The following is a 27,979-nucleotide window of genomic DNA, read 5'->3' on the forward strand; positions in this document are numbered from 1 at the left end:
ATTGATACGTTTTTGTGTCGAGCATTACTGAAGTTGGTCATGCAAAATATGACAAAAACTTTGTACCTGAGGACAATTTTTATGAGAGATGATAAAGTGTGTTCTCAACTTCAAACCACTTTTAATATCTTTCCTGAGCTAATATTAGGAAAGAAATAATCGGACAACGAAAAGTTTTTTTATTCAGCATGGGGAAAAGTAAGTAAAAAGAGACGCCAAACTTCTGAACGTCTACTTTTATACAAAAAATAGATTCTTAAATTTGTTATGACAATTTTTTTTTTGAACGATTAAAGTTTTAAACTTGCGCTACAAACGATAAAAGTCAATAATAAAAATTGACTTTTGAGTCAACATTAAAATTTTGAAGAGAATCAGATGGTAAACAAACCTGACAAATCTGGTCGATTTAGAACAAGTTTCTGCCAGTTCCAATTATAACCGCGATCGGCTTAATTAAAAAAATAAATGTTTGTAAATCTTGGTTTGATTTAATTGTTAAAGGTTAAAAATAATTAATTTTTATAATATAGGGTTGTTTTACCCCGCCCGGGGAATATTGCGTACTCTGGGGTGAGCGTGTGACGTCCGGAGAGAAAAAGTAATTTATTAGCGAGAATGGAGTGGGTTCAAGCTAAGCTCCGCCTTTATGAATATCGAGTACTCTAAAGGAGTGAGTATGACCAGATTTCTATGTTTTTGATGATGTTTATATTTATATATATATATATATATATACACACCTCAAAAGAATTAAGGGATCTCCGTTTTTAAAATGTTTTATTTTTGACTTGTTTCATGATTTTTTCTTTTACTTATGTTTTAAGAAATACTCATGGGTTGAAACTATCTTCCAAAGTGCAGAGTTAATGTAGGACTGAAGAAACACGAAAAGTGCCAAAGCAGGAATGAAAAGCAACGACAAATTTGGAAACGAAAATGTCCAAAACGTGATTTTTTGCAACTTCACGGCCTTTAGTACAGACAGTTTGTAAGATGAAGAGGCAAACTCCGAAGAAGCCTGCGAATGTTTTATTGTGGCAGTCGTTCGAACTCCTCCATTAGCGCTTCTTCAAGACCTACAAAGTTATTGGCTGATTTGGACGACCTCGAATGGCCCTCCTTAGCTGGGCCCATATATTATGCTCTATGGGATTGAGGTCGGGGCTATGTGTTGGCCAGTTCAAAACGTGAATATTGTGCTGATTTAGGTACTCTCTCACCACCCTAGCTGCATATGGTCGGGCTCCATCCTGCATAAAGAAATCAGCACCAGCAGCGACAGCTTGGGCCGAACATAAACGTCTAAAATCTCATCAATCGCTGAGCTGTCAAAGTGCCACCAGGAAGAATCACGACTTCGGTTCGACTATGGATTGTTATGCCTCCCCATACGATAAGGGTACCACCACCAAATGGTGATTATATGAGCAAGCAGCAAAGGACGAAACGCTTTTTTCCTCTTTGCCAAACTTTTACACGCCAATCACTTACTAAATAATGTGAATTTAGACATTTCACGGCTCAGATGTCCCCTTCTATGCTATGGAGCGAATTTGACTCTAGCAGTTTTATGTCGGTTTTTAAGACATGGCATTTTGCAGGTTTATTATTTTTTCAGCTTTCACCCCACTTTCCCGCAGCCTATTCCGAACAGTCTGTTCGGACATCCTTGTTCCAGTACTCCTACTCAGGCCATTTTGGAGTTCTCTAGCTGTGGAAAATCGATTTTTTCAGTCCATTGTATGTTTTATGCTGACAATCTGTGGTACAAATGAGAGGCTAGCAATTCAGGATATGGACCTAATATTCATATAAGACCACCAGATCAAGACGGTCAAATGGCTGTAATTTAAAACAAAGTACGCGTGAAAGACCAGAAAAAGAAAGAAAACAAGGAGAGGGCCGGCGATGACCGCAGCTTTGTCGGCCCATAAACCTCCTACTTTATTACTTACTCTTTTAGCACTTAGAGGCTTTATGTATCTCATATTATATATATAATATTGAATTCTTTATTCTGATGGTTACATTTGCTCTATGGTACTTGAATTTTTTATGTAGATATTTATAGTAACATAAATACATTATTATTTAAAGTAACATTTAACCCTCTCACTTATGTTTTGAAACTCGAATTATCCAAATACCGTTCATCCCAGTTTCAGTCATACCTTGAATCCTTATCCACACAAGACAACTCCCTTTGGCTAGCTACTAGGAAGGTTACCGAACACTACCAAGTGCCTTCCCCAATTAGAAATCCAAACGGTACCTGGGCCAGGACAAACGCAGAAAGGTGTCAGCTACTTTCCGATCACTTTTCCACAGTTTTTTCCCCATCCCGATATGAATGTCACTTCACAATCAAATCATATCAATGAATTCCTTCACTCTCCTCTCCCTCTCGCTCTACCTCCTAAGCCCATCCACCCCGCAGATGTAATGTACCAGATTCTCCGCCTTTCCGAAGGAAAATCCCCAGGCCATGATCTATTTACCCCTAAAATCCTCCGAAATCTACCCAAAAAAGCAATAGTGTACATTACCTCTATTTACAATGCTATCCAGTGGAAACTATCTTTAATAACACCAATACCAAAACCACACAAATCCCCCAGTGCCCCATCCTCTTAGAGACCAATAAGCCTCCTTCCTATTTTATCCAAAATCTTTGAACGTATCCTCCTTAAAAGATTAATTCCTATATTTGACTCTGAAAACGTAATTCCTAACCATCAATTTGGGTTTCGACCTCTCCATTCTACTGTTCAGCAGTGCTTCAGAGTAGTCGACACGATATCTTCGGCTCTAGAAAGCAAACAATACTGCTCAGCCGTATTTCTGGACGTCACAGATCATTTGACCGAGTATGGCACCCCGGCCTCCTCTATAAGTTAAAATGTATCCTCCCTCAGGCCTACTACCTTATCGTGAAATCCTTTCTCTCAGATCGATGGTTTAAAGTAAGAATTGGCACCGAGTTTTCACCTATCACACCAATCAAAGCTGGCGTTCCACAAGGAAGTATCCTAGGCCCAATCCTCTACACCATCTACACTGCTGACATACCCACACATCCAAACACACAAATCACAGCCTACGCGGACGACACCGCAATCTTATCAACACACTCCAATCCTAGCAACAGAAGCACTCCAACAACACCTGAACCTTATTACCAACTGGTGCAATCTGTGGCGGATCAGGTTAAACGAACAAAAAAGCCAACACGTTACATTTACGCTCAAACGACAAACCTGTCCACCAGTGCACATTTACAACAAAATAATACCACCATCGAACCAAGTCCGCTACCTTGGGCTTTACTTAGATAGTAGACTTACTTGGAACCCACATACACGATTAAAACGGCAAGAACTTAACAAAAGATATGGACTACTCAGACACCTTCTTGGACCAAAATCAAAACTAAGCATACATAACAAACTAACCGCTTACAAAACACTCATCAGACCTATTTGGACCTACGGAGTCGAGCTGTGGGGCTCGGCCAAATCATCCAATATCCAACGAATTCAGTCTTTTCAATCTAAAGTTCTCCGCCGTATCCTCAATGCTCCCTTCTACGTCACAAATCAAACGATCCATAAAGATCTTCAAATCCCTTTCGTGAAAGATCTTATCCATACCCACTTCTTCACTTTTCACTGTAAACTCTCCCTCCATCCTAACTCACTAGCCCTAACTCTTTCCTCATCTCACCCCTACAATCCTCCACGCCGTTTAAAACGACGATGGCCTCGTGACCTTCTATCTAACCCATCGAATTAACTTTTACTCCCCCTCCCCAATTAAATAAAAGTTGGTTTCTCTCCCCACTGCCTCCTGGTCTGACAGGTCTGACAGATTAGTTCATAACTATTTGCTCAATGTATATTATGTACAGATAGCAATAAATAAAATAAATATCTTAAAAAAAAAGATATTTATATTTTTTAAAAATAGATATACAAGGTAATCTATTTCCCTGCTTACAAACATCAAGAATCAAAGATTTGTTTTTTGATCTTTTTGATTGTTGACTTTCGTTTAAGTTCGTCTACTCAGATAAATTCGTGATATAAAGGAAAAAAAGTCTTTTAAAATTCACCGAAGACTGGGAGGATTCAAGATTTTTCAATTTGCTCCCGTTTTGCTGACGGTTGAGAAGGCTGACCCCTAGGTCTATCGATTACCCAGGGAGTTGGATTTCACCACTTGGATACATTTGTTGCAGGTGTTCGTTTCTCGCTGGGCCTAATTGGTGAAATTAATTTAGATGAAAATTAATTTTTCTTTTGGCCTCGGCATGTTGAGAATTGTCACGTTATTTTCACCCTTTATCGCGGTCGATAATGTTCTCGATAACGACGGGCCCGTTTAGCCAAACCTCTTCAAATTTAACAAAAAGCCAACCAAAGTTTTGAACTATTTTAACATTTTGAACTGATTTAGGTTTAAAATCTTTGCAAATAATTTATTTCATAATAAAAATAAAAGTATCTATTAGGATTAAATCAAGTGTCTTGTTCGGCATGTTTCAAAGAAACAAACATTCAAAATTATTATGACTGAGTAGTACATTCTTTGTTGGAAAGTAAAACGTTCAAAAACTACAGGAGGAAATGTAGGTTTGATTGTAATGTCGATTTCACATGATTGTGAGTATAAATTATTGTCTCTAGCTGCATTTACCTAACAATAAGTAAAAGAGATCTCCAATCTCAACCCTTCATTCATATAAAAGCCTTAGAACAAGGATCAGATGAAACAATTGAACAATAAATGATTAGCTTTGATTATTTTTTTTAGATTCTTCTTTTGTAAGTTGCTGTTAAGTTCAGGCAAGTTCTACGAGTTACCCCGTAAACATTTCGCCGCATGCTTTACAAAATAACGATTATATCGCAACAGTTTTTTTTAGGCAGTAGTGGATTTTTGGGCTAGTTGTTAAATAAACCAAAACAAATAAAACTTACAAATTAATTGAATGTTATTAATTGGTCAAGCGGACCACGAAAAATAGTGAATTTAATTGATTAAAATGAAGTACACTTCATTAAAGCTCTCCGTGGCCATCTCATTTGTCGCCGAGAATCCAATCCGATTACACGACATTTGAAAAATGGCAAAAAGGAGGGAAAATTCAAAAGGTGGGATTGAGATGGCAAGTTAGTGCCCGAGGGGATCGAAGTCACGATAGCTCAAGTGGTAGAGCAGTGGCGTATCAAGCCGAAGGTCGTGGGTTCGAATCCCGCTCGTGACACTGACTTTTTATCTCAACTTAAAAACTTTAATTAATTGAATGTTATTAATTGGTCAAGCAAACCACGAAAAATAGTGAATTTAATTTCGCTGAATGCTTTACAAAATATCGATTATTCTTATAACGCATCAGTTTTTTAGGCAGTAGTGGATTTTGGGGATAGTTGTTAAATAAAGCAAACAAATAAAGTAGGTCCCATTTACGACATTATTTATTGATTCGTGGAGTTGTCGATAATTGTTAAAAGAGAATTGATAATAAATATACTTTAGTCCCTACTGTCAACTACAAAAATAGCAACATTTTTAAGTTCCATCAACACTGATAACTTGCTGTTAAGTTCAGGCAATTTTTACAAACTACCTCCTAAACATTCGCCGCATGCTTTACAAAATATCGATTATATCGCAACAGTTTTTTTAGGCTGTAGTGGATTTTTTGGCTAGTTGTTAAATAAACATTTACGAGATCATTTAATGATTCGTAGAGTTGTAGCTAATTGTTAAAAGAAACTGATAATAAATACATATACATATTAAACATGAGATGATGTATCGACCTGCTGTTGTACAACTTGGAAAAAAAGATCTTCGGTGAGGTCACAACAGAACGACAATTCTTTAAGTTTTTGCCGAGCTTTTGAGGATTATATCGTCATCACCAGGGCCCATTTATTTTAAGAAATATAGCAGTAAGAATATATTGTATCATTAAAAAATAAATAAAAAACAATTATTTTCCTTACTTTAACCCGATGAGTGTTGAAATATATCTTGAGAACAAGAAACTGCATCATTATTTAAAATTAGGTGAAGCTGAAAGACTGAAGATCCTTTTTTCCAAACATATACATATGTAAGTGATAACAAATATAATTTAGTCCATGTTGTCAACTACAAAAATAGCAATATTTTTATGACCCATCAAGCATTGATAACTTGTTAAGTTCAGGCAATTTCTACAAGCTACTCTCTAAACATTTCGCCGAATGCTTTACAAAATATCGATTATTCTTATATCGCATCAGTTCTTTTTAGGCAGTAGTTGGTTTTTTGGCTAGTTGTTAAATAAATCGATTCCTAATTGATGGTAATTATTGGACTCCTGCTCTCAAGTTTTGAAAATTTTGACTCTTCTCGTACTACAAATCTGACATCTACCATTATCACAAATAAAGCAGGTCTCATTTACGTCATTATTTATTGATTAGTAAATTTGTGGCCAATTGTTAAAACAGACATGATAATAAATACATATACGTATGTATGTGATATAAATATACGTTAATCCCTGCTGTCAATTAAAAAAAATACAAAAATACCAGTATCTTTATGGTTCATCACCAATGATACTTGCTGTTAAGTTCAGGTAATTTTTACAAACTACCCCCTAAACATTTCACTGAATGCTTTACAAAATATCGATTATTCTTATATCGCAAGTTTTTTTAGGCAGTAGTGGGTTTTTTGGCTAGTTATTAAATAAATCGATTCCTAATTGATGGCAATTATTGGACTTTTGCTCTCAAGTTTTGAAAATTTTGACTCTTTTCATGCTACAAATCTGACATCTACCATTATCAAAAATAAAGCAGGTCTCCTTTACGACATTATTTATTGATTCGTCGATTTGTGGCTAATTGTTCAAAATCAATAGCTTCGTGTTAAATATTGCAGCGCCTCTCTATAACACAACTCAGCAATTTTGGAACCTCCTAAATTTCTAGTTTTATTCCAACTGTAAAACAAATGATGAGTTAGTTAGGCCTATTATTATAGCATAAACTAGCGTAAATCTAGTGTGTATACATTACTTTGTAATTGTACTTTGTGCGCAATTTATTGGTAGTTTAAAATGATTCATATTTCTAAAAGGAAAACTTAAGACAAACATTCGGATGCTCTTTAATTTAGCCAAGGAACCAATTAATCTGCTCCCTTGTTTTCTGGGTTTTCTCTGTCTTAGGCATTAAAAACAAAATTGGATAGGCGCTTCGTTTAGGTTACTGTCACATCTCCATTTATGCATTTTTAAAGCTAATCATCCTCCAGGCTTATCCGAGCTTAAAATAAGCTTCGACACGGAGTCTCTCTAAGCCGAATTTGTCCATGGGCCCATGGATGTTAAGAAAAGGAAAAGGCAAAGATAGAGAGACCAATCGATTACGTACACGCCACGGTTGATGTGACAAGCGAGCAATTAGGCGTTTCCAAGTGGTGAGAATCCAATGCTCAAAGGGTGTTTCAAAGGGTGACATGTGGAAATCATGAGGGGTGTCTTTGCCGCCGGGTTGGGGAAAACTTTCCCGTTCCAACCCGGTCGGGAAACGCGGAGTTGGTGTTCTTGTTCACTTTTGACAGCGCTTTCCAAATGAAAACGGCCCGTCGGTAACGTGATTACACATTCGTCCGGGCAAAATGGCTCGGTTATAATTATTCTCTCTAATAGGTTACTGCGATTCGTATCACTGATGACATTTCGCACTTGCTCTGATGTGAAAAGCATGAAAAGCAATAAATCTTTATTTAACCAGTTTTAAAGGTTTCTGTTAATTTTATTACTGATCTATGACGATAAGGTGATAATTTTTTCAACAACCTGTTCAAAATATCAACCATCGGAGTGTCGATGTTTTTGAAAAAAGACCATTTTTAAGTATATCGGCTTTGAAAACAAGGCCGCTGGATTGGAATCCGGGACATTTACCTTAAAGTGATGAAATCGACGGAAAGCGGCCTATGTTTACGGACCATGATATATGATAATATAAAACGAATTGATTTTTTGTAAAGTAATCAGTCGGATTTTTTGAGGAAGTATAGAAATCTTAAATCTGATAGAGTGACCACTGATTATGGACGATAAAGAAATTGCATTTTTTAATAACTGGCCACAAATCGCAAATGAGATAAAAGAATATTTAAGTTTTCTAAAGGTTTTAAAGTTTATTAAAGTTTGTGGTCGCCATTGTTGATGGCGTATAGAAATTATCCAAATTTCCACTGCTAATGTGCACGACACTGAAAATAGCATTTTTTTCCACAACCTGTCCCAAATTGAAGACCACAAAAACAGGAAATTATATAAGATTTTTTTCTCTAAAAGTAAGCAGGTTTTACGATGGTAGTAGTTTGGTAGAAATGACCAGAATTTGACAGAAAGAGACTTTATGTAGATGAACATAGATAAATAGACTTTTTCTAACAACTGGCCACCAATCGCTCATTGCTCCAATAAAAAAAAATGTGATAAAAGAATACTTAAGTTTTTTTTAAAGGTTTCTTAAGTTTATTAAACTTTGTTGTCGGAATTTCTATGGGTGGTGTATAGAAATTATCCAAAGTTCCACTGCTAATGTGCACGACACTGAAAATAGCATTTTTTTTCCACAACCAGTCCCAAATTGAAGACCACAAAAATAGGAAATTATATAGGATTTTTTTCTCCAAAAGTAAGCAGGTTTTACGATGGTAGTAGTTTGGTAGAAATGACCAGAATTTGACAGAAAGTGACCTTATGTAGATGAACATAAATAAATAGACTTTTTCTAACAACTGGCCACCAATCGCTCATTGCTCCAATAAAAAAAGATGTGATAAAAGAATACTTAAGTTTTTTTTAAAGTTTTCTTAAGTTTATTAAACTTTGTTGTTGGAATTTCTATGGGTGTTCTATAGAAATTATCGAAAGTTTCACTGCTAATGTGGTTTTTTTATATAGTATTTTTTCTATGTATATTATACCCTGGTTGTGGGCATCTGCCTGTTGATAAATAAATAAACTTAAACAATAGTAATGGGGTTAAAGTTAAAAGCGAAAATGTTTATAAAGACGTTTATGTAGAAAGTCAACTATGTTGATAGGGATGAATGAATTTCTTTAAAAGTAATCATTGTAATTTCCGGAAAGAAATATGTACAAATTATAAGAACCTTAAAGGTTTATAAAGTTTATTAAAGTTTGTGAACGAAATTTCTGTTGGTGGTGTATAGAAATTATCCAAAGTTCCATCTCTAAAGTGCACGGTACTAAGCAATTGCATTGTTTTCAACAACCTGTCCAAAATCAAAGCATTCAAAAATAAGAAATGATATTATATAAGAATGTTTTTTTTGTAAAGTAAGCAGATTTTGCTATGGTAGTAGTTTGGTAAAAGTGACCAAAATTTGACAGAAAGTGACCTTATGTCGACAAACAATAAATTAATTGACTTTTTCTAACTACTGGCCACAAATCGACCACAATACCAACTACAAAAACATTGCGATAAGTTTTTGAAAAGTTACAATGTACAACCATAAATGTTGATAGATCATAAAGATATTGGTATTTTTAACCACTGGTCAAAAATCTGTCATCCGTGCCAATAAAAATGTAAAAAAAGGTTACAAGCTAGAAACTCAAGACTGCATAGATAAAAATGATGTAATGTAATAATAAGAATTTATTTTTTTAAACTTAGAAGTTGGAATTTGGTTAGGTGGTGTATATTGTCAAAAGTTGGCAGTAAAGGAGAAATATGACTAATATTGGTGGACCATGACTGTTTAATACAAACTAGCTAAATATCCACAACTGCATCTGTTATCTAACCAGATTCCTTATTGAGCAAGTGTCAAATGTTGTTTATCGATGTGTCAGTTTGGCAGGCAAGAACCGTTGCCCGTGCTGGTTGTGGCAAAGCGCGATGCTTGGATGTCATCATTAGTGAATGAGGGGAGGAAAGAAGGAAGCGATTTCGGAAACGGTCCCTCCGTCCATACAAAAAATAAGGTTTTTGGCGGTTCCTGGGATGTTCACTGATGAGGGGCCATCTGGGACTACCTCTCCCCACCATGAACAATTTCTAGTCCCTGCTCTCTATCTTCCGACGGAGCTGGCATACGTTCAGTTCCCTTTCTACGCACACACGCGTCGTACAACCCCACCAAAGGATACCAGCAACGGTACGTAACATCGGTCTTTTTTATATTTGAATTTTGTTTATTCTATTCGGCCTTGTTATGACGTATATGGTATGCCCCACTCCTCACCAAAAATTAGGCAAATTTAATTTATAGATTTGTTTTGTCACAACAATTCTCAGCTTAAAACAACAATTATATTCAACAGACACATTACAACTTTGAAAATTTTGTCTTCTACGAAAAAAATTCACATATGCCAAAACAACTTATGACCTACCATAACTTTAAAATTACCTTATAGTTAGTTGGTCTAGCTATGGATGGATCAACAAAAAATATTCAAATACAAACTTTTGAAATTAACACCTGTATTCATATATAAAACGTTTTGTTGACGTAGTTTTTACGCAATACTGACGCGCAACAATGATCAATGTTAAATTATTTTTACAGTCTTTTTTTAATAGATAAAAGATTGTTTATACGATAAAAGATATTGTACTTTTATATCAACCTTCATACGTTGTAGGACCTTCGTCTGTTATGCAATAAGTCCAGGAGGACAAAAACAACACAGACTGCGTGATCTGTAGTTATAAACATCAGAGAATAAATTAAATGCAAGTGCAATAATTATATCCTGGAACAACAATCTTAAATTGTTCAAAATAGACAGCTTATACAGAGAAAATTGATTGAAAATCGAAAAAGCTAGATTTTATTTTAATTTAATTATTAATTATATTTATTTATCTATGTATTGAGCTCAGGATTAACGGTTTTTATCATGCTTTTCTGCATTAGTGTGCAAATTTTGGAGGGTAGATGATGAGTCATTTTTCGAAAAGTTTTATTAAAACTCCAAATTTGTCATCAAATAAATAAATAGAATATGTACGGTTTTTAAAAATATCGTTCCTTATAAAGATTAGAGGGTTAATCTAAATAAAACCAATCGTGCAAATAAAATTGTCAATGAAGAGAACAGCGTCAATTTAGTCAACAAGAGGACAGTTCTCGGAAGTTGAGTCGGTAGTAAAAAATATAACGTGAGTCAATGAGGGCGCCATGGTCTAAAAAAAATATGTTTCTTCATGCCTATAGAGATAATCTCTATGGGCCGGAAATTTCGCCTAATCAATCTTAAGACGTGATTCAAGATATTAAAACAAACAAAAAAATTGCGGGAAAAAAACCCGCACCCGGAAAGCTCAATTCCTTATAACCTTTTACACATGTGGAAGTCGCGTTCCTGTTGCCAAAGCGCCGACTTGGGAGACTTGCGATGTGACAACATAAAATGGATCGACAATTTCCGGCCAAGGGGAAACATTTGTACCAAGTCGAAATTTTAGGAAGTGTTTGTTTATCAAATCAAAACGCCGAAGGAAGTTTCAAGCTTAAAGGTTCTTCAACTTCTAGGGGAAATTTGGCAGGATTTAAGTCCTATTTCGGACAAGAGGGCGTAAAAAAAGGCGGGAAGTATAGGCCATAGACGTGTGACGGACGACCAGTACAGCTGGCCGGCAATTGAGATTTTGAAAAGTTACAGACTTTCTTTAGATTTCGCTCCTTTCACGCAGAAAGTCAGTACTGAACTTTCTCTATAATTTAAAATTATTCAAAGTAAAACATTTTTCCCTACCTGACGTTCTCTGTCTTTAAAAACTCCCACCAGTGGAATAATTAAATGATTTTAATTCTACACACACACACACACACACACACACACACACACACACACACACACACACACACACACACACACACACACACATAATAGATATATAGACTCAATATTTTAGAATGTAGAAAATTGTTGCCACTCTTAGTTTTATACAAAATTAAAATTTTATAAAAAAAAACTAGAAGCAATTTATTGAACCTAAACTTGATGTTTATTGCAATAAAGCCACTCGGCGAAACCAATTTTGTCAAAAATTTATATAAAATCCTAATAATTTTAGTAGTGGAGGTATTGTTTATAATAAATTTTTGCATGACTGATTATAGAAATTTTACATTTATGGTTAGTTTTTATAGAATAGAACTCCAGGTCTATGATTTATTTACGCTGGCTCAAACTTGTGTATATTTTTTTTGTATAAACGGCATAAATAGCTAGAAAGTTGAAAAATCTTGGCCCGACCTACAATGCCGGGCTGTGAGAAGGAGGAGGTCTAAATTTAGACCCGGTGATTCTGCAATTGCAACACTTTCTGGCACCGCCTCCGCCCCCGTTCGCTAATCGGCTTCAACCTGATCAAATCGCCTCCTCAAATTCAATTTAATTAATTGAATTAATTCGCTAAGCTGATTACGTTTCAAAGCGCGAGGGGTCGCGGGAAGAAACGTTCACCCCCCCGCCATCCGGGTGCGTCGAATTTCCTCTCAGGAATGTAAACATTTGAGGCGATTGATTATATGGAAACAAATTGAGTCTCAATATTACAATGTATTGGCGGTAAACTGCACAACAGTTAAAGGTTTGAGACAATTTACTCCTAATTTACAAGATAATTGCTTGGATTCAAGAATGCGTATGGCATTACCTCATCATAAATGTTATTTAGATGGCTGTCACTGTCATGTAGTATACATATCCTTTACATCTTCCTTTTATTCAGCATTCACGATGGTTCCTCTAGGAACTACTCCTCCTTCTACTCTGCCGACCTTCATCTCAATATCACAACCTTATGCCCCGATGTCACATCTATTCTTATTTATAACGCCGTTCCTGTATCCAACTCAAAGCCTAGAAACACTGCTTCACACTGGGAAAATTAAGCTTTTAAGCACAATATACTTCATTCTAGAGAAAAAATATTCCTCCCATTTAACTCAACCTTATTTCTACTCCCACAACAAACCACGTACACTACTTAGGATTGTACCTAGACAGATGATTAAGCTGGAACTTAAAGAATGGACTAAAACTGCCCACTTAGATGCGAAATGATCATATGTCAACTAAACAGCATAAACTAAAGAAATGCTTACTCGTATAAGGACGTCTGAATCAGAACTTCATGGTACAACAAAGGACTTATTTTCTCGCTTGCAGTTCTTCCAATCCAAAATCCTTCTACAATGTTCTTCTATTCTAAGAATCGTCTGGTGTACAATAAACTGTAGCGCAGCACTACTTGCACCTATAGGACTTATGAACCAGAACTTCACGGGAGAACCAAAAACTCTAACCTTTCTTGCTTGCAGTCCTTCCAATCCAAAGAAAGTTCTCCTACAATGATAAATGCCTTGTTCTATACATAATCCACACTACTTGCACCTTTATGCCCCAACCAGTCCTTCCCACCCAAAGTCTTACGTACTCCCTTTGCTATGCAAGGAATCACCCATGGCCAACACCTAAGACTTTACATATCACTACTTGAATATAAGTGGACTTTTGAACTAGAACTGCACGGGACTGCAAAGTACTCAAATCTCCGTCCCATCCAGTCCTTCCAATCCAAAGTCCTCTGTACAACAGTAGATGCAAGACCTTTTCTATGTATGAAATAACATTATGGACTTTAACAGTACTGCTTGTACCTATATAACGAAAGAACCAAACTTCATGAGACAGCAAAGGGACTCAAACATTTCTCTTTTGAAGTCCTCCTACAATGGTTAAATGCCTTCTTCTATGTAAGGAATCAACTAATTGTTAACAACGTATAGAATTTAACAGTTTTACCTTCATCTATATTAACTTATGAACTAGTACATTATGGGGCGGCAAAACCCTCCAACCCTATTCGTCTTCCTCAGCACTATTATTTTACAAAGCAACTATTGGCTCGATTATGATTCCATTTTTTATGGTATAGCAGCTCCTGGTATATTCAAACCACTAGACTCGATACAAAATAAAGCCATTAAAATTTGCTTAGGGGAGCTAAACTCTACCCCAGTCGATGTCCTCCACAGGGAAACTAATGAACCCCCGCTTTCAATCAGAAGACAATGGCTAGCAGAAAAATATGTCCTCAAAACCTATTCCTTGAGGTCCAACTCTACCAAAAAATTCACAATTTGATGATAGAAGTTCTAAAATTTCCTTCTTGGATTAAAAAAAACAAAAAACAGCCAATTATTAGCACCTTAGGGTGGGAATGCCCCAGGTTATTCCAATCAATTCAAGCGAATAACAATCTACCCCTATTCAATCTCGAATTCTTCTCAACAATGCAAAGATCCCGTCTAATTATTCTACCAGATTTTTCCAAATCCCCACCCAATGAAGTAAACCTAAGATTCCGCGAACTCATCCACCAAAAGTTGTCGAACGCGACTATCATATTCACAGACGGTTCTGAAATGGATGGAAAATCGGGTGGGGCATACTAGGACTCTTTCAATAATAAATACGCATCGTACCGGTTATCAAATGAGTCCTCCTCGTTTACTTGCGAAATGTATGCAATTCTGTTGGCTCTTGAATACGCGGAATATATTGAAGACAGTCAGGTATTAATTTGTTCGGATTGTAGGAGTGCCTTATCCAGCGTCACGACCCCAAATCTTACAAAATCATATCGTACAGAATTGACCGTAAAAATTATAAATAAATAAATGATCTCCGGTATAAAGGAAAGCAAATTGTATTCTTATGGGTAAGAGGCCACTGTTCATTGAAAGGAAATGAGAAAGCCGACGAATTGGCCGAGTCAACTACAAAAAAATCAGAGATAGAAAAAGCCATCCCTAACCATCCCATTACGATGCCATCAATGTTATCAAAAGCAGACCGATTGCACAGTGGCAGAATAGATCATCAAACACTGGACCATGGTATAAATCCATCTTTCCGAAAGTCGGATGGGTTCCTTGGTTCACCAAAGAAACGTTTGAAAGGCAAGTCATTGTTACAATAGGCAGACTACGGTCAAACCACAGCATCTGTATTGCATACTTACACATGATAGGAAAGACAGACAGTGATCTGTGTACCGTATGCAACCTAATAGATAATGCGGAACATATAGTATGGCATTGCAGAAAATATGATGAAAAAAGGAAGACTATGTCCGGTGCGATAGACCAGTGCGAAATAGCAAAACCTTATAATTATAAATTCTTAATACATATAGAATATATACACGACATTTGAAAAATGGCAAAAAGGAGGGAAAACTCATAAGGTGGGGTTCAGATAGGAAGTTGATGTCCGAGTGGATCGACGTCACGATAGCTCAGGTGGTAGAGCAGCGGCGTATCTAGCCGAAGGTCGTGGGTTCGAATCCCTCTCGTGCCATTAGCTTTTTTCATCTCAACTAAAAACCTTAATTTATTGTAAAGTATTAATTGGTCAAGCGGACCACGAAATTAGTGAATTTAATGAATTAACATGAAGTACACTTCACTAAAGCTCTCCGTCGCCATTTCAATTGTCGTCGAGAATCCAAACCGATTACACGACATTTGAAAAATGGCAAAAGGAGGGAAAAATCATAGGGTGGGGTTGAGATGGGGAGTTGATGTCCGAGTGGATCGAGGTCACGATAGCTCAGGTGGTAGAGCAGCGGCGTATCTAGCCGAAGGTCGTGGGTTCGAATCCATCTCGTGCCATTAGCTTTTTTCATCTCAACTAAAAACCTTAATTAAATATAATAATTTATAACGAACAAATTATAAAAAAGCAATAACAAACATGGCTGAAGACGAAAGGTCAATGAAAAAAAACAAAAAAAAAAAACAAAAAACCTCCAACCCCTCTCTCGTCAAGTCCTTAAATCCAAAGACTTACGTACAGTAGTACATGAACTCTTTCTTCAATTTTTGGAAACACATCGTCGACAATATTTTAAAATTTTGTACAGACTACTACTTGCACCTATATGGCCTATATTAGAACCACGGGACGGAAGAACTCAAACCTTCTAACCCAAAGTCCTCCTACAATGGTAAATGCCATCTTCTATGTAAGGAATCAAATAACAAATAAGGACCTGCAGATTTTATACAGTACTTCTTGCATCAATGATCATATGGCGTGTCCCTAGCAACCCCTTTGACCAGATATGCTTTTATAAAGAAACACTTAAGCCACTAATGCTTCAGTGTTTCCTAAATGATCATCCCTAATAAATAATAGCCTAGAAAGCTGAAATGGTACATTCTACAACGAAAATAATGCTGCTATGGAAAAATCGGGAGTCACGTTCAGAAGGAAAAGGTGATCGTGATGTGTAACATGAAATAACTCGTTTTTATCGTTTGATGTTTAATATGCACACCAGGATCGAGAAACAGAATCGATCGTGTTGAAATAGTGTAGAGTCGGGGTAGGCTCGATTCGTCACTGCAGGCCCTTCATTTCCTCGACGCCGCTTGATATTTACAGAGGAATAAAAAAAAGCATCAAACTGTTCCGAAGCCTTGTCGTCAATTTGACGAATCGCGCTGTTAATCAAGGCCGGGATCTTCCACAAAACCGGATCCGTCACGATTTGTAGGAAACCGGGGATTAGCAGGAAGGAGGGCGATTTTCATTAATTCCGTTAGCACTTATGGAGGATGCACTTAGCACAACAAATATATACATGCATAGTTTAGGCTCAAAATGTTATTTTTGATTTAGCTTCTGCCTAAATAAAGAAATAAAACTATTATTAAATGTGTGTTAAGTTTGTTCAATTCTGGTCCGCAAATTCTCGCTTGAACGAATTAAATGATTTAGCAGGTAATGCATTTCGTTTTCAACTTTGAATGGCCAGTCAATTTTTCATCAAACAGTTTATTTTATTTTTGTGAAAACGAACTATTTTTTCAAGTGAATAACATTTTATAAAATAATTATTTATCAATTTTCAAAACCCCAAAAAACTCAGCGCGTGGCAAATATTAAATTGAAAGAGCGAGTTATCCATGGGGCTTAAATACAAACAAAGAATAACGGCTTTGTTTGTGTTTTTATCAACTAAAAACAAATGTATGAACAAAAGGCGTTTGTCATGAAATCCTCGAAATTATTACATAAAAGTTGCAATCGATATATTTAAATATAAAAAAATATAAAAGATTAGATATATAAAAACAACAACCAGGTTTTGTGTTTAAATGGGCTTTCTGATTAAATTAAGATCCAATATCATCCGATTTAGATGTGGATAGGTTTAAAATTTAATACATTCTCATTAAATTAACTCAAGCAGTGCCGAAGGGTGTTTTAATTATTTCTGGTGTTTACACAGTGACAAGTGAGACCCTGTAATGTGAAAATTAACTGGGGAATTGGGGAAATGTTTACTGGAATGCTATTTGGAGTTTAATGATCACTCGGCATGAATTGTTTAGAATCTACGAAGATTTTTTTTGCAATTACAATATTTTGAATTCCGTCATTACTTTCTTCGTGCTTAATTTCCGCTTTTTAAAATTCGATTTTTTTCCTCGAGTGTTTTTAATTTTTGGCTTTAAGTGAGGCTGCCGTCGCTTCGGTGTACGGCTCGGCCGAGATTATCGTTGTGGCAGTTTCAAATTGCTCCCTTGATTGCCCTCATTTTTCAATTAGAAAGGCAGACAAAAAGAGTTTAGCTGGCGATTCGTGGCCGCTGCCCGTGGAGGAATTGATAAATGTAAACACAACGTGTGCGTCAGCAGCGAGAAGCGTCTGTCGGAAAGGAGAAAAAAATCACTAAGTCAGAAAAAGCACGGGATCGAACTTTAACTGCTCAAACCGTTCCGATACCATGGAAATGTCCGTTCTGTGAAGTTTGTTTTATCGTAATCGTTTTACTTGACATTACATTAATTTTACATTGTTACTAATTAAAAAAAAGAGAAAATTCAGTGGATAAGCCAATTATTTAAAATTGCCATTATTGTGGTCGAAATAAAATGACAATATATAGTAAATTTATAGAAATGATAAATAGTGGAGTGAGAGTGTTATTCAATCCTTTTAAAAAGATAGTTCTACTCACAGTTGTTTTCAACGTTCCGGATTTCAAACATAGCTCATCATCAGACGGAAGGAGTTCTACAACCACATCTCTCAACATGAATTGTAAGATTAATTTATTCCTGAAGTGATATACATATAGAATAATAAACATAATAATCCTGTATAATAATATATCCCATATAACTTTTTTTAAACATCGATATTGATGTGAGAATATTTATCGATATAATTTATAGTATCGATATTTCCTCCTTCCAGTTTTATGAACATAACTATCGATATTTATTAGGTATGTGTATTAGATACAAAAATATTTACTTTGTGGGGAGAAAATAATGGATATTATTCTCCCACTTCACTTTATTAAATAAATTTTATTAGGTTTCGTGGTCCGCTTGACCAAATAAATTCTTTTCAATTAATTAAGGTTTTGGCTGAGATAAAAATATAAAAATGGCAAAAAGGAGGGAAAATTCAAAAGGTGTGGTTGAGATGGGAAGTTAGTGTCCGAGTGGATCGAAGCCACGATAGCTCAAGAGCAGCGGCGTATTTAGCCGAAGGTTGTGGGTTCGAATCAGGCTTGTGACACTGAATTTTTTATCTCAACCAAAACCTTAATTAACCAAATAAACTTCACTGCCTACTTTTCAGAAAGGAGGACACGGGGCTATTTCCTCCTGACCTTATGGGATTGTAGGGATGGGTGCTGTTGGACAATGCTCGGGCGAGACTGTCCGGATGGAAATTTTTGAAGAATTTTGTTTTGGATAAATTGGATTTTAAGATTTAAGATTGTGGAGGGTAACATTTGAAACATAATACGAAGCATTTATAGTTCATTTGAGGACTTTAGATCGAAGGGATTGGAGACGCTGAATATTGGAAGGCTTAGACTTGTCCTATACCATATGCCCAAATCGGCTGCAGTAGCGTTTTGTAAATTGTAAGTTTTCGTCGATAGCTTGGAATGTCATCCTATCAGTTTATAGTGTAAATCGTAGTGCCTGCTTAGGTCTTGTCCTATCAATCGTTAAGCGTGGGTCTAGATAGAACCCAAGATAACGAACGCCATCGGATTTGGGGACAGGAACGTTGTTATAGTGTTTTGTGAGAGGAGATTTGTTTAGGAGTGTACATGGACATGGACGCACTTGCTTTCATTTATTTTCAATTTCCATTGCCTACACCAGTCTACTATACATGTGATAAGTCCCTGCAGATCTTCCGAAACAACCGCAGGATCGGAGTTAGAGGATAGTACAAGTGTCGTAAGTGTTTGTGTGTAAATTGGAACATCTGCAGTATAAAGGATCTAGCGGATTGGTCCGATCACATTGCCCTGCGGTACTCAGCGGTCACAGAGCAGTATTTGGAGTCTTCTGATCCTTGTCGGATACGAAAGAGCCTCTCTGTTAAAAAGAGCGGAGGATGAAGGGTATTTGGTATACTTACAGTTTAATTTGTGCAGGAGACTTCTGGCACAGGAAGTCAAACGGTTGTGCCATATCAAGAAAGACTCCTATGCTCTCTCTCTCTCTCTCACTCTCACTCTCACTCTCTCTCTCTCTCTCTCACTCTCACTCTCACTTTCTCTCTCTCTCTATCTATCTATCTATTTATCTAATCTTTATCCTTTTCTCTTTCTATTTCTCCCTCTCTTTTTCACACTTTCTACCACTCTCTCATTCTCTCTGTTTCTCCCCCTCTCTATCTCTTTTAATTTTTCTCTCTTACTCCCTCTTATTCTCTCTTGACATTGACATTCTTTAAAATCATTGACTTACCGGCAAATCTAATGTTTTTTGTGATATTTTCCATTTTGATATTTCCAACCGCCAGGATGCGTGCCGATTTAGTGGTATATTTTGTTTAAAATATTACAACGATATAAGATGGTATTTTTGGAAACGCTAGATCTACGGATATCGAACTCATTAAATCTAAAAAAATCATATATATTACCATTAAATTGGATTTATTATATATTTTATTATATCTTATTGACTTCGAATATTTTATCTATACAACTTGAATCTAAGTAGACAACACGCTATTTTTAACATAGAAAATTTGCGTACAATGTAACTGAAGTTACACAGACACAAATGTACAAGCACAAACAAAAAATCCATCCTAAAGAATAATAAAAACAACGCGCGTTATTTTTAATGTATAAAATGCAATTATCTCAACACTGAAACGTTCCTCTGCCTTTTGAATATAAAAATGATATAGGCCGAAATTAAAAACAACCCCCTGCTTAGAAAAATCTCATTTCAAAACATAATTATGACAATTAACCGGGAGGGGAAGTTAAGTTCTTAATTAAGATTTGCATAATGTCTTCCTCTTTGAAAGTTATTTTCATTAAATGGAATTCGTTAGGGACGTATTACCATTTAGACAATCTAAACGAAAACGATAAATAAATACGATCAATTAAATTATAGGTATATAAACAATTAAATATGGGAGTTAAAAATAAATTAAATTAAAAATTAATAAAAATTAAAAACAATTGACAAAATGTAGTTATCAATATTATTATTTTTAAAAGGAAAGAAAAATAGAACAAATAGGATTAATTGATATTCAAGTTGGTAAGTTTGTATTTAGAAAATTTGAAACCTATTGGATACGGATATTTGGTCATTTTACTGGACACAGTTAGCCTTTTAAAGAACCAAACTGCACAATAATTCTGGAAACTGGTGATTTTCAATAGTCTACTTGTTTTTCTGACATTTTCAGGGCAAATTTCTATAAAAGATTCCAATACTGGAAAAACAAACTGAAATTCATCCCCGCAGAAATTGACAAAATTGTTGACTGACGCGAGAGGAAAAACAGGTTTAATTGGATTATCCATTTAAGTAGATACATATGAAAATAAACTCTATTAATTTTTTACTTTTATCAGCTAGTATAGCAATTCGACTTTTAACTACCACCAATGAATGCTGCGAATAATTGATTAAAATTACAATAAAACACAATAGAATTAAATCAGTAAACTGTGTGATAAATGTAAAAATGTACAACTTGCAAAACAACATCACTCTATATTTTTATGTCAACGAAATAAAATATCTTTCAATTAATTAATCTTTATGTATTGGTTGAGATAAAAAAGTCAATGTCATGAGCGGGATTCGAACAGCGGCGTTTTCGGCCGAAGGTGATATAGCCTTCGTTTCTAATAGTTCTGTAACATTAGTAACAATCCATTATATTAAAGTGATCCGATTGACCAAATAACTTCTTTCAATTAATTAATCTTTATGTAAGGTATTGGATGAAATGAAAGGTTAGTGTCACGAGCGGGATTCGAACTCACGACCTTCTGCTAGATACGCCGCTCCTCTACCTCTTGAGCTATCGTGAAATAGTGACTGAAATGAATCTGAATCGTGAATGAAAAATTTGAAATGAAAAAAAATCCCGCTCGTGAAACTAACTTTTTCATTTCAGCCAATACCTTACATAAAGATTAATTAATTGAAAGTGGTTATTTGGTCAATCAGACCAGGAAATCTAATGGATGCAATAAAATATATTTAATTTTTTAATATTAAATCGACACAAATTATAGTATTTAATGTATTCAAAAAATGCTAAAAAAAGTATGTATTAAAACAAAGCAAATGCCGGCTGACGAGCCGAAAGTACCAATTTAAAATTTGGACAGACGGCCTCGAAATTTACTAGCGCTATCCGACCACAGACGCTGTGGGAAAATAAGCTTAAGTGGGAATTTTGAATTATGTTGACTCGTAGTTGATTTGAGCGTCGGCGGCTCCCCGAGACTCGTGTAACTCGTGTACACATGAATAAAACATGTCGTTTTCTGATAAAGCAGGAGGCGATGATGGACCTACCTTCCTCTCGTAACACGGGAATAAGGCGTTAAATGTATTCAAGATTCAAGGCGAACACGATAAACAACTGTTGAAATCGATTAAGCACGTCGGCCGGGTTACATTCTGTCAACAGTGATCAATCAACGACGAATTAGGAAAAACAAGCACCTAATTTAATTAATCAGGATTAAAACTTCAACACCATTTTCTTTTACTTAGAATGAAACTGCCAAGCAAGAAACAATAAAAATTAGACTGAAAAGACTAAGTACTACTCTTGGTACGTTAACCAGCAGGATCGTTGAAATTCTATTAAGTAAGAAGATTTTCTGTAGATGGAAACTATCCAATACAAACATTTTCTTTAAGAAATTCATTATGTATAAAAATGTAACTATTTTCCGTTAAAATTAAATTAATTAAATTAAACATAACGGTGTGTCAGTGCGACAAGGTAGACGACTTATTTTCAATTTAACAAAATCGTGGTGTACGAATCAGTTTTATTATGAATAATTGTTGGATTAGTGAGGGGGGTCAAGAATGAAGTAGTTTAGAAAAACACCTTTTCCTTTTTTTATGACGTTTCGATCTTTATTCGGGTCATCTTCAGGGCATAAAGTAAGGTGCTATTCGTGTGATGTCTCTTGATGTTGTGTGAAATTGTTATTTTATTATATTTTAATAACCTGGCTGTGAATCAATTTGTCGACTGAATTATGCGGTGAGGTATGCGAGTCCTTTTATTGGCATATGGAATGTGGGGGAGTGAGTCTGTATAATAAAATAAGCTTTTTTATATTCTGTCCGTGATTTGTCCAAATCTTTGTCGCTCCGACCACTGCAGCGTTCACACGGCGGAATTGTATGCGATTTGGCAAGCGCTTGAGGTGATTCGAGACGATGGTAGCTCTGCTTACTTGGTCTGCACCGACTCCTTCAGCGCGGTTACTGCTGACAGTGACAGGTTCTTCGTCGACCCTCTCGTTGTGCTCTTATTGGAGAAATACCTTGAACTGGAGAGGCGGCTAAAGCTGGGACGTCCCAACTTAGGGACTTGATCGATCCGGCTCTCTGACGCTAAAAAATGCATTAAAACAAGGTTAAAAGAAAAGCGCAGTGTCGGTTGGCCGGATCGGCATAAACGCTTTCGTTTATCAAGAGCACTGTCGCTCGGTGGTCCACAGAGGGTCTTGTTATGAGAGGGCCATCCGCACCAGCTAAGGTAATAGGCCATGCGAAGTTTACCCATACAAACACTTACTTTTGGGCCAAAGCCCATGGATGGTCCGGCATGTAGGGAAAGGTCGCTCGATGTGTCCCTTCTAGTTGAGCGATGCATCCTGGAGCTCAAATAGCATAGAGGAATGCCAATGAGTATCCGGGTCTCCTGTTTCGATTTTTTATTAACTGACTGCGCTGCTGCAATTTGATTCTCTAAGTTTTTCCGTACTTTAAGTTAAATCTCCATTAAACTGTTGCTTCGCATTCGAAGATGATATGCGTAAATGTTTCCTACTCCTCATTACATAATCTGCAAATGAGATCATCGTTGTACATATGCATGTTGTGTAGATGTTTTCTCAGATGCCAGTGACCGGTTAGAAATCATACAACTTCTCTGAGTTTGGCCCTGTCCAATTGCAGCAATGCTTTTGTCAGGCTGGTGAGGGTTGCTTCATCATCAATTTACTGTGTACAGCGCCGTTAGAGTTTATCCTCTTCTCATTTTGTTTTGTTTGCATCCATTCTGCGATGTAGGATTCTTTACCCAAAATTCCCCTGTGCCCTGGCACCCAAGATATCATTAGGTTGTTGTGTTTCCCCAGGTTTTGGAGATTTTGGATGCATTCACTAGTTTTGATGCGATTCTTTAAATGACTAGAGTAGTACAAAAATATATCTCATCGAGATAGGTTGTTTGGTCGCTTTGTGCTTGAGTTTTCAGAAAAAGAAAGAAAAAACAGGGAACAAATTATTGTGTGTATCCCTTCATTAGTCCTCGAACAACCAAAGTGCAATTTTATAAAATTCATCTTAATTTGAGGGAACACTTTGAGAAAATTTTTGGATACTAAAGAAAGATAGTTGGTAGTTTTGATCAATTACTTCAAATTGCACGTCCAAGGGGGTGGATTTCAGACTTGGGTTTTGACTTCAACACTGGTGAACGTCTCAATTCGGAATCTGACCAGTCGCTGCCGAAGGTCATCAATTTCTGTGATTTGTACTCGTGACAATCGCGCCGCCTGAAAAATAGTGCCTGTTGCGTCTTTTTAGTCGCAGGGATTTTCTCGTCGCATAAGCATTGAATCTCATTGAATGCTGTGTATTCTATTCGCACGACTAAATCGCGCGACTGAAAATAGCAATGTGTAGCCGCCCTAACTGAGCGAATGATATGTAAACAAAAAAGAAGATATTTAAGAGTGAGTGAGAGAGTAAACAGCACAGGTCGTATGAACCGTCAGGGTGCCGGTGTTTTTGAAAAACAAAGCCTATTTGTAAGTATGTCGGGTTCGAATGCAGGACCGTTGGATTCGAACCCGGGATCTTTACCTTAAAGTGAAGAGCGCCGTGCCAATGCATAAACCGTTGCGGCCACCGACGGCCCCTGTCAATTTATTGTAAATTACAAAAGTTAGAATTGCCGGTGGACTGTGAGAAGTGATAAGTTCAACTGTACGTGTATGTATGTATTTACGTGCGCGTTCAGATTTGAGCTTATGTAAGACAGTAATCAATATATCTGATTTTTATTCTGTTTTCAATCCTCTTCGAATAGCTTTTATTCTTGTCAAATTAAAAGAAAACTTCAGACCAGTTATTACTTAAACTTTATTTCATCTACCTGTATTCTTCAAAATATTCTGAATTATGTGTTTATATATGATTTTTAAAATAAGCTTCTTATTATAAAAATGTGTTCTCTTAATTGTTTTTATTCTAAAGGCTCTTCTTTTTAAAAACCTTGTCGGTTATTTTTTGTTAAGTACAAATGTTAAATTTAACTTTTTAAATTATTAGAATTTATTATGATAAACTTTTTTTTGTTAAACTTCAAATTCTGCTATCTTATACATACGAAGAATAGAGTTTGGTCTAAAAAGGAATCCTTATTTAACCAAAAAAGTTTTTTTTAGTTGTCATATGGTTGTTATTTGGCTTTATAATTAAATCAGTTTCATTGTTGACCAAACTATCAAAATTTTGCAGTTTAGTATTTATTTAAACTTCAAATTCTTCTATCAATAATACGAAAAAAAACATTTTGTCTAAGATGAAATCCATCTTTAACAATAAAGCGTTTTTTGCTAGTCATGTGGTTGTTATCTGGTTTTATAAAAAAATCAGTTTCGTTCATGACAAAGCCATCAAATTGTTACAGTTCAGTATTTCTTTAAACTTCAAATTCTTCTATCAATAATACGAAAAAAAACATTTTGTCTAAGATGAAATCCTTCTTTAACAATAAAGCGTTTTTTTGCTAGTCATGTGGTTATTTGGTTTTATAAAAAAATCAGTTTCGTTCATGACAAAGCCATCAAATTGTTGCAGTTCAGTATTTATTTAAACTTCAAATTCTTCTATCAATAATACGAAAAAAAAACATTTTGTCTAAGATGAAATCCTTCTTTAACAATAAAGCGTTTTTTTGCTAGTCATGTGGTTGTTATTTGGTTTTATAAAAAAATCAGCTTCGTTCATGACAAAGCCATCAAATTGTTGCAGTTCAGTATTTCTTTAAACTTCAAATTCTTCTATCAATAACACGAAAAAAAAAAAACATTTTGTCTAAGATGAAATCCTTCTTTAACAAAATACTTTTTTTACTAGTTATGTATTGTTATTTGGTTTCAGCTGTTATTAATGCTTTTGTGGTTGTTAATTGGTTTTATAACAAAATCAGTCTCGTTTTTGACCAAACTATCAAATTGTTGCAGTTCAGTGTTCATATTTAAAATTCAAATTATGTCTATATTATGTAAAGCATTTTGTCGAAAAATATAACATTATTTAAAGAATGTTTGTATTTGTTATGCGATCGTTATTTAGTATTATTACAAAATACCTTTTTTCCATGGCAAAGTAAGAAAATTGTTTTTCTTAATTTTTTATTTAAATATCAAGTTTTTCTGTCATTGTTCTTTTAAGTATTTTGTCTAGAAATAAATCTTTGAACAAATTTTGTTTTTACTTGTTATGTGACCGTAACTTTGTTTTATAACAGAAAAGGTTTTGTTCTAATCAAAAATAGAAAATTGTTCCCGTTTAGGAATTTAATTTCTTGTTTCTCTTTGTGTATGCCAATTTTTTGTAACTATAACGTCTGTATTGTTTTTTATGTTTAAATTTATTAAAAAAATTTAAGACAGCCTGAAGTTAACCTTCTTTTCTCTCTCTATATATATGTATATATAAAATATATATAATATAATAAAATAAATGTATACAGAAAAGACGGTTAACTTTAAGCTGTCTTAAAAATACATATACATCACCTAAGATGATTGATAGCATATGAATACTGTATATTGACTTTTCGACGGGTTATTTTCATCGCATTTTTACGATATTATCAATACTCGTTTTTTCATTGTTGACCGCTTTTACCCATACATATGAATGAGAATGATTACATAAGTCCTCCTCCATTATACGACGTGGACAAGGCAACATAAATAAGGATCTTGGCTTTCATGCTTTTATTTCTGTCGCTTCCTACATGCTTGGACGGTAGTGAATGTTTAGTTTTAATAAACTGGCTTGGATTTATGACGGTTTTAATGAAAGTTTTTATTATTTGGCAGACAATAAATCTGAATCGACGAGGGGGGGTTTTCAAATTAGTGTTCGCCTCCAGGGCCGGGGCCTTCTTTCCGTATAAATGTTTGCCGTGGAAAGAATAGGACAAATGTCCCTAATATCCTCTCCGTTTCTATTTCCAAACGGTCCTCCCCCCACGAAACGCCTTAAACCACCCTTCTCGGGGAGGAAATTAGCTCTTAATTGGTTTTTAAGTTAAAACCTGGCACGTACACCGGGGGGTCGAGACTGTATAAAAATTGAACCATTGTGGAAGGGATTTTGTCAAAAATTCTCCTCTTAACCCCTGGTATAATCTCCAGCGGATTAGATTTGCAAAGGTACGGAAAAATATTGAATCTAGATGGATAAATAAAAAAGCATGTCACAGGTCACATACATTTTTTTAGATTCATTAAAAATATTTTGATTTTTTCTACCAAATTTTTAAATTCCTTCTTGCTGCTTGCAAAAAAAAAAAAACATATATATATTTATATATACAAATGTCACATAAATTTTTTTAGATTCATTAAAAATATTTTGATTTTTTCTACCAAATTTTTCAATTCCTTCTTGCTGCTTAAAAAAAATTGAATATAGATGGACTACAAATAAAAAAAGCATGCATTTCACAGGTCACATAGATTTTTTTAGATTCCTTAAAAATATTTTGATTTTTTCTACCAAATTTTTCAATTCCTTCTTGCTGCTTGCAAAAAAAATTAAGTTCATCTGGAAACAACTTAAAAGGTTTGCATAGTTTCTTAAGAAGAAGAGAAATTCTTAAGAAGACAAATCTCAAACAACTTAATAATTGAACACACATTTGACAAACTACTTATCCTATATTTCATTTTACATTTTTGGAAAGAATATATAATCCAAAGGAAATTTCTGGTTTGTTTTTAAAATTCCTAGATCCTTAGATCTATTTCTAAGTAGAGTAATTACACAAATAAGGTTTTTTTAAGGTAAATTGTTTGGAAACGTTCAAGCTGGATGCTAAAAAAAGCTATTTATTTAGATAAAATTGTGTTGTTGTTATGGTTTGAACCTGCAGTTTGGTCTTTTCCGACCGTTATCAACAAATTCCAGCCTTTAGATTTTTCTAAAATTCTTGTTGATTACACAAAAGTCCGATTTGTGTAAACATTTCTAAATGGACCTGCTGTTTAATCGTCACATTATGTCTTTACCGAATGTGTTTTCTTTATTAAAA

At 35.3% G+C, this 27,979-nt stretch overlaps 1 protein-coding gene across 1 annotated transcript in view; it reads left to right on the forward strand.

The window, feature by feature from the left end:
• Nucleotides 1-10,121: 10,121 nt before the first annotated feature.
• LOC106668641 (phosphoinositide 3-kinase adapter protein 1) overlaps nt 10,122-27,979 on the forward strand; it is a 139,953-nt gene continuing 122,095 nt past the window's right edge. Inside the window, exon 1 of the mRNA XM_014397574.2 lies at nt 10,122-10,215. The gene's annotated coding sequence lies outside the window, so the exon portion shown is untranslated. The remainder of the gene's footprint in view (nt 10,216-27,979) is intronic.

The sequence above is a fragment of the Cimex lectularius genome, unplaced genomic scaffold (assembly GCF_000648675.2).
Source record: "Cimex lectularius strain Harlan isolate CLEC.00 unplaced genomic scaffold, Clec_2.1 scaffold111, whole genome shotgun sequence".
NCBI lineage: Eukaryota > Metazoa > Arthropoda > Insecta > Hemiptera > Cimicidae > Cimex > Cimex lectularius.